General features: G+C 42.6%; 1 pseudogene; it reads right to left on the reverse strand.

The window, feature by feature from the left end:
- Positions 1–2,338: 2,338 nt before the first annotated feature.
- LOC100474765 overlaps positions 2,339–8,212 on the reverse strand; it is an 18,730-nt pseudogene continuing 12,856 nt past the window's right edge.

The raw sequence follows: 8,212 nt of genomic DNA on the forward strand, positions 1-8,212 counted from the left end.
GGGCACTGGTGATACAGCCATGAATAAAACATACAAAACCCTACTTTCATGGAGTTTACATTATAGTTGGGTAGACTAGCAACAGGCAAAATAATAAATAAAACATATCAAAGAATTACAAGGGCTATGGAGGGGGCAGGGATGATGGGTAGGGAGTGCTGGAGTGGGTGGAGGGAGTGGATGAGTGTGGAAAGGTGGTATGTATGCTGGCTGTAGACTGTGCATGGGACCCCTCCAAGAAGTGGCCTTTCTTGGCCTCTGGCTGCTTAGGTGGCAATGTCCTACCCCTGTGGGCAATCTTTACACATCACCCTCTTTGTTCTCTTCCTAGTGCTTGTTGTGTTCTGCAATGACCTTGTTCATTTGTCTGTCTCTGCCTTCTTCAAATGATTCAGATGAATTCTTGTGAGATTCCAAAAGGTGTACATTTGGGGAGGAGATGGAGATGGGGATGGGTTGTGGAAGCCAGGCCATGACGCCACATGCCAAGTTCAAGTTGGGAATGTTCTGACAGACTTGGAAGTTGATTTCATAGTTGGATAGCCCTGGTGCCTGTTTGGAGATTCTTCTGACTGGGGAGAAGGGAAGTATACCAATGGGAGAGGGGTTTGGAGAAACAATTTGGATTGGAGACCATGAGAACTGGGGGAGCTACATGGGCCTCTGTCCCTTCTTGTTCTGAGCAGGATGCAGGAGGGTAGGGTTCAAAGAAGGGCTGCCATTTAGTTAGAGCCTCGCTCATTCCTGATCTAGCACTGAGATGTTAGAAGAGCTCAAACAGGAGGGACCCCCGTCTCTGCACTGACCTTAACCCCATTGTCCCACCTCTAGCAAGTTGCAACAGATTTTCCTATAGGAGCCTCGGTTAGGGAGTGGTGCCCTTAATCAGCAATCGAAACTCCGGGCAGGTGTTAATTAGGTCCAGGCAGCTAAGAGGTGATTATATCTTTCCTTTATTAAAGATGAGAAGAGTGTAAGGGCACCCCCTACTTCTCCCTGGCTCCTCCCTGACTTCCAGAGAAGGCTGGGAGGTGGGGCTGGGGTAAGACCTGCTCTGGGGGAGGTTGAATGGAACACCTGGTCCACAGAACACACTGCTGCTCTGCTGTGCAGCTGCGTGTGGAGGCAACGGCCTAGCTCAGACCATGAGAGGGTGCAGGCAGAGGAGCGCCCTCTGAAAGCCCTGGACACTGGGTGTTGGTCTCAGCAGGAGAGGAAGGATCCTTGCTCATGGTGCCATTTGCCATTTCTCCATCTAGCTGGTCTCATTCTGAGCATTTTATCTTGTCATTTTCCTCTGATTATAAACATGATAAATACACACACAAGCACACACATACATACACATTGCTTCTCACAGGCTTTGAAGGTGAAGTAACTTGGAGGAAAACAGGTGTAACAGAAAAGCAGGAGATTAGAATTGGGGCATTAAAGTTACAGTTCTTACTAGTTGACTCTCTGTTATGTGTCCATGCTACTTAAATTGTGCTGACGTACCTACATCTATAAAATGGGTATTTAAAAAATTCACTTTAAAAAAAAAGATTATTTATTTATTCTACAGAGATAGAGACAGCCAGCGAGAGAGGGAACACAAGCAGGGGGAGTGGGAGAGGAAGAAGCAGGCTCATAGCAGAAGAGCCTGATGTGGGGCTCGGTCCCACAACGCCAGGATCACGCCCTGAGCCGAAGGCAGACACTTAACCGCTGTGCCACCCAGGCGCCCCTAAAAAATTCACTCTTATTATGAGCATCTACATTTGTCATGAAGGGCTGAGATAAAACTCTGGTAGTTATGTGTAAACCCTGAAGTTCTATCCCGGTTTAAGGAGGAGAACTATCATTAAGCCGTACTCTTATTGGAGTGGACTGTTGAAGGAACTGAACTGGCAGGTATAAGACATTGTAAATATTAAAAAAACCCTTTTGAATTAACTTCTTCATAAGTGAATTGAGAGGGCTGGACCAGATGGGCAAGAGCCCTTACAGGTTAGAGTTTGATTTTGAATAGCAAACAGCAGACAGAGGTGTTTCTCAGTGCGGGTGGGGGTCCTTGCAGAGCACATGGTGGCCTGCATGGGAGCCCCTGATACAGGGCAGCTTGTGTCAGGACAAGCATGGCCTTTGGCTCAAATGTCAGCCCCACCTGTTTTTTTTTTTTAATAATAATGTTTTATTATTTTATGTTAGTCACCATACAGTACATCCCAAGTTTTTGATGTAAAGTTCCATGATTCATTACTTGCGTATATCACCCAGTGCACCATGCAATATGTGTCGTCCTTAATACCTATCACCGTACTATCCCATCGCCCCAAACCCCTCCCCTCTAAAGCCTTCAGTTTGTTTCCCAGAGTCCATAGTCTCTCATGGTTCATTCCCCCTTCTTTTTACCCCCCCTTTTCTTTATCCCTTTCTTCCCCTACCGATCCTCCTACTTCTTATGTTCCATAAATGAGTGAAACCATATGAAAATTGTCTTTCTCTGCTTGACTTACTTTGCTTAGCATTATCTCCTCCAGTTCCATCCATGTTGCTACAAATGTTGTGAAGTTGTTCTTTTTGATAGCTGAGTAATATTCCACTGTATATGTGGACCACAACTTCTTAATCCAGTCATCTGTTGAAGGGCATCTTGGCTCCTTCCACAATTTGGCTATTGTGGACAATGCTGCTATGAACATTGGGATGCATATGGCCCTTCTCATCACTACTTCTGTATTTTTGGGGTAAATACCCAGTAGTGCAATTGCTGGATCAGAGGGTAGCTCTATTTTTAACTTTTTAAGGGACCTCCACACTGTTTTCCAAAGGGGCTGTACCACCTGCACTCCCACCAACAATGTAGGAGGGATCCCCTTTCTCCACATCCTCTCCAACATTTGTTGTTTCTTGCCTTGTCAATTTTTACCATTCTAACTGGCATAAGGTGGATATCTCAATGTGGTTTTGATTTGAATTTCCTGATGGCTAATGGTTTTGAACATTTTTTCATGTGTCTGTTAGCCATTTGTATGTCTTCCTTGGAAAAGTGTCTGTTCATATCTTCTGCCCATTTTATGATTTGTTTATTTGTTTCTCGTGTATTGAGTTTGAGAAGTTCTTTGTAGATCTTGGAGACTAATCTTTTATCTGTAGTGTCATTTGCAAATATCTTCTCCCATTCCGTGGGATGCCTCTTAGTTTTTTTGACTGTTTCCTTCAGCCCCACCTGTTTGACTTTAGGCGGGTTTCCTAAGCTCTTTGGGTCTTGGTTTCTTCATTTGTAAATTGGGATAATTATTTCCCTCTCTTGCTTTGGCGGTTGGAATGAAGAATTAAGTGAAAAAATTATACCAAGTGCTTGGCCAAGGAATTTCAGAGTATGGGAAATAGAAAGGTCCTTAGACATTACCTAGTCTCACCCTACCTTTTACAAATGAAGAGGTGCAACCCATAGAGGTAGGTGCCCAAAATTTCACTTCACAGCAAATTAGTGGGAAAGCCTAGATGAAGACCAGGTCCCCAGAAGGCCATCAGTTCAGGTTTTATAATCTATGCTCCAGAGATTTCACCTCTGTTGCTGTTGGAGAGCCCTATCCTACCTGGCCTTGGGAATGTAATCCCAGAAGGGCAGGCTGGTGGCTAGCAGTGTCTTTCCTGAAGTCCACAGGCTCCCCCTGCTGGGCGAATGCCTTGACTGGCCCATGGGCACTTCCTTGGTGCCCTCACCATTGTGATAGGTTTTTAAGTTTTCAGTATTCTACATCACTGTGCCACTTTAAAAGAGATTCAAGACGGCACTTGTGATGAGCACTGTGTGTTGTATGTAAGTGATGAATCACTGAATTCTACTCCAGAAACAAATATTGCACTTTATGTAAACTAAAACAATTTAAATAAAAAAGGAGATTCAAATAATAAAGAAAGTATTTTATTATAATCCCACATAATTACCATTTCATGTGCTCTTCATTATGTTGTGTAATTCCAAATTTCTGTTTATCATTTTCCTTCTGCCAGAAGACTTACTCTAACATCTCTTGTAGTTCAAGTTTGCTGGTGATAAATTCTTTCAGCATTTGAATATCTTAAAATGTCCTTAATTCTTCTTCATTTTTGAAAGACATCTATATTGGGTGTAAAGTTCTAGGTTGAACGTTATTCTCTTAGTAATTTAAAGATAGTCCTCCACCATCTTCTGGCTTGGATCATTTCTGGCGAGAAGAATGCTATCATTCTTCTCTTTCTTCCTCTATAAATAATGTATTTTTTCTCTGGCTTCTTTGAAGATATTTTCTGCATCAGTGGTTTTAAACAATTTGATTATGAAGCCCCTTAGTGTAGTGTTCTTTATGTTTCTTGCGCTTGGGGTTTATTGAGATTTTTAGGTATATATATATTTTTAAAGATTTATTTATTTATTTATTTATTTGAGAGGGAGAGAGAGGAGGGGGAGGGGCAGAGAGAGAGGAAGATAATTTCTCAAGCAGACTCACTGCTGAGTGTGGAGTTCTACTAGGGGCTCAATCCCAAGACCCTAAGATGATGACCTGAGCTGAAATGAAAAGTTGGCTGCTCAATTGAGTGAAACACCCAGGTGCCCAGATGGGATTCAGAGAAATTATGTGATGTGTCCAAGATCATAACTCTGTAGTGGTGGTGCTGGAATTTGAATCCAGGCTTGCCCCTCTCCAGAAGACAAAAGCTGACTGTGGGCATCTCCAGGTCAAGGAGCAACTTTTATTGATTTGTGAGTACTCGGAGTATAGTGGGAGCAATAAGTGCCAATCCCCAAAGACACGGGCCCTGCTTTACCCCCCATGGTGTGATGCTCCTCTCCAGCAAGTTTGTGCCCCTCTGTACAGGGGGCACACCATGGGCCCAAAATAATGTGTCTGGGGCAGTTGTTCACCCCTCCTTTCTGCAAGCTTTTGACAGCCATTTGGAAAACAGTCTGCCATGGTGCAGGGCTTCCCTTCCTACTGGACCTTTCCTATAAGTGACTACCTTTCATCTTAACACCCGCTCAGCCTTGTTTGATGAATGAAGAAACTTGATTCTCAGAGCTGGAAGGTCATTCATGTATGCATACATGCATGAAACCAGTAAATATTTATGGAGCCTCTACTATGTCCCTGTCAATGTTATTGGCACTAGGGATATAGCAGTGAACAGAATAGATAAAGGCAATGGTGCAAAACTGGCGGGGGGGAGTAGGCAGTAAACAATAAACTTAATACATAAATAAATTATATAAAATGTTAGAAGGTGATAATGGCTATAAAAATAGGCAGAATTTGAGAAGATTGGGAATGTGTGTGGTGGAGATAGAGGCTAAGTTGCAACTGAAATGGATTGGTAAGATCTGCTTTATTAATAAGCCTACTTCTGCACAAATACTTGAAATGGGGTTAGGCAGTAAGCCAAGGCAATATCTTGGGTGAGAACATTCCAGCCAGAGCAAATGCCCTGAGATGACTGTGCCTCACCCATGCAAAATACGACAAGGATCCACCATTTGTAGATGGATGCACCAATCTTTGAGAAAGATCCCAAAGCAAGTCACTTGGAGAATGACTCCAGTGATTCCATTGTTTATTAATGAGATTACACAAGGCAGGCTCTGCAAAGTATCCAGCATGACCCTTTTAATTATAGTTAACATTCTAAGTGTCAGGACCTTTCTGTACAGATGTGTAGGTTGTGCACTGTGCAAAGGCACTGTGTCTAAGGGGATGCAATTTCCAGTGCAGACATCATGTATTTGTGTTTATTATAACAATTTTCCAGGAAGTGAGAGTAAAATATCTTGTTTTGATAAACTAGTAAAATATGGATGTGGAAGTAGTGTCGTAGGAAAGGGACAACATTCTCTAATTGTCACAAAGGTACCACAAAGGCTAGTTGTCCTATGGAGAGTTTACATGAACCAGGCATTCTTCAAAGTATTGTATTAACTTCTTCAAACTTCACACTAACTTTTAGAGATTGATAACTTTTAATAACCGCTTTTACAGATGAAAAAATTGAGCCATAGAAAGATGAAAAACTTATTTAATTCAGTAACTGGTGGAGTAGAGCCTATTAAAAAAAAAAGGGTACAACAAGGAGACCTGTGCGGCTGGAAGAGTGTGTGAGAGAAGAGTCATGGGGATCATGAGTAGCTCTTACCTGCTGGGCACAATTGGGCACAAGCACATGCTAATCTTGTAAACCCCTATGGGAAGGTGTTATGAACCCAATTATAAGTTGAGAAATGAGGGCTCAGTGAGATTGGGTGACTTGTACCTGGTTACAGGGCTAGCAAGCAGGTGTTTTGGCTCCAGAGCCCCTTTTCTCTCCTTTACACCCTACTGCCTTTCTTTACGTGTGTTTCTTTTTTTTTTTTAAGATTTTATTTATTTATTTGACACAGAGAGAGACAGTCAGTGAGAGAGGGAGCACAGGCAGGGGGAGTGGGAGAGGGAGAAGCAGGCTTCCAGCAGAGGAGCCTGATGTGGGGCTCGATCCCAGCACACAGGGATCACGCCCTGAGCCAAAGGCAGCTGCTTAACGACTGAGCCACCCAGGTGCCCCAACGTGTGTTTCTTTTGAGGGTGAGCAGTCCCTGCCTGTAGTGGCCACTATGTTCCAGGCTCAGTGAGTGTGGGGTGGGTGGGCAGGCTCATGGTCACTCAAGAGCCCTCAGGAGTATCAAGCTCCCAGTGCTGATTTTTTCACCCACCTAGGCTGCTTCCTGTATGCCTAATTATAGGTCCTTTTTCCTTAGTATTCTGAAATCCATCACTGTTTTTAGTTCTTTGTTTTCTTGGCATTCAGTAGACTTTTTTTTTTTAATTCTCTGAAAGAGAAAATGCAGAAGTTATATTCTGTAAAATGAAAGCAAATGCAGTGTTTTGCTTACCATGGCTGTTTCCTTTTGTTTCTTTGGGTAGTGGGTACAGAATTTTTAGGGTATATACTGTGTTGTGTGTGTGGTGGGGGGTGGCGGTGGTGGTAGGCAGATTTCGTCCAGGCAGTCATCTGTATTTGGCTCCTTCCTGGGTGAGATACAGGAAGGGAGGGATCCAACTGAGCTGTGTGCTTGGAGGAGGGGTGGGCGCCACCTGCTGGTTGTGCAAACCACATTTTCACTCAGCTTCACTCAATCTTTTCCAGGTGAAGGTGGAAATGGTGCAGGAAGCCTTTCTAGTTCTGACTGAACAACTAATTCTCCCCTTTCCAGCCTTCCCAAAGCACTTTATGTATCTGGTACCATAAAGGTACCAGATACATAAAGTATAAAGCATATAGTATACTTATAAAGTATAAAGTATAAAGCATAAAGCATTGCACTAACGTCCTTTGACATTGCTGGTATTTATGAGGAGCAATATTCTCTACACTTAAGGTTTCCATCTTCCATTCAACTATCACAACTTTGAAAATCACCTATTTCCAGAAACTATCTCTTACTCCCCCACCCCCAGCCCTCCATGGCCTCTGCACTACTTCTACTGACTTTGTGGTTATGGTGTCTGTTTCCTCTCCATTGTGTGAACCACCCCAGGACAGGGAATTAGCATCATTGATCTCTGATTCCAAGTGGAAGCACAGGACCTGGGGTATGGTAAGGTGTTCAGTAACTTGAAAGAATGAAAAAATAAATAGCAACAGACAACAATACATAGAAAACAGACTGCACTTTGATCTGTAGAAATGTGTGGGTTTTATTTAAACAGAGAAAGAATGCCCCCTTCTTGATATTGGCAACTCAAGAACATCCCTTTTAAAAACTTTTAGGGGTCAAAATTCACAAAACATTCCCAGATGTTAAGGTTTTGACTTTGAAAGAGAGACAGACTACATGTATTTTAGATTTTGCTAATTTATGCTCATCCTTTTATCTGGCCCCACAGCTTCCTTACCAGGAATTCTTATCTAATTTTTGAAAAAATGATTTGGTCACAGCACTTATCATATATTATTGTGATCATCTGGTTACAGGTATGCCTCCCACAAATACTCTAAAAGGGCATAATGACTATGGAGGGGAATGGCTGGTGCTGAGCAAATCAGGACTTGCTCTTGTGTAGGGATGCCCTCTTGTGAGAAACAGCAAATTTAAAAAAAAAGAAGCTTGAAAACTATTTTTTACTCTGTGGATAAGAATTCCAACAACTCAAAAGAATAGAAAAATCTAAAATGCAGTTTCTATATTCTCACATCAAGAAACTGGAACAGCAACAGA

The sequence above is a fragment of the Ailuropoda melanoleuca genome, chromosome 2, assembly GCF_002007445.2.
Source record: "Ailuropoda melanoleuca isolate Jingjing chromosome 2, ASM200744v2, whole genome shotgun sequence".
Lineage (NCBI taxonomy): Eukaryota > Metazoa > Chordata > Mammalia > Carnivora > Ursidae > Ailuropoda > Ailuropoda melanoleuca.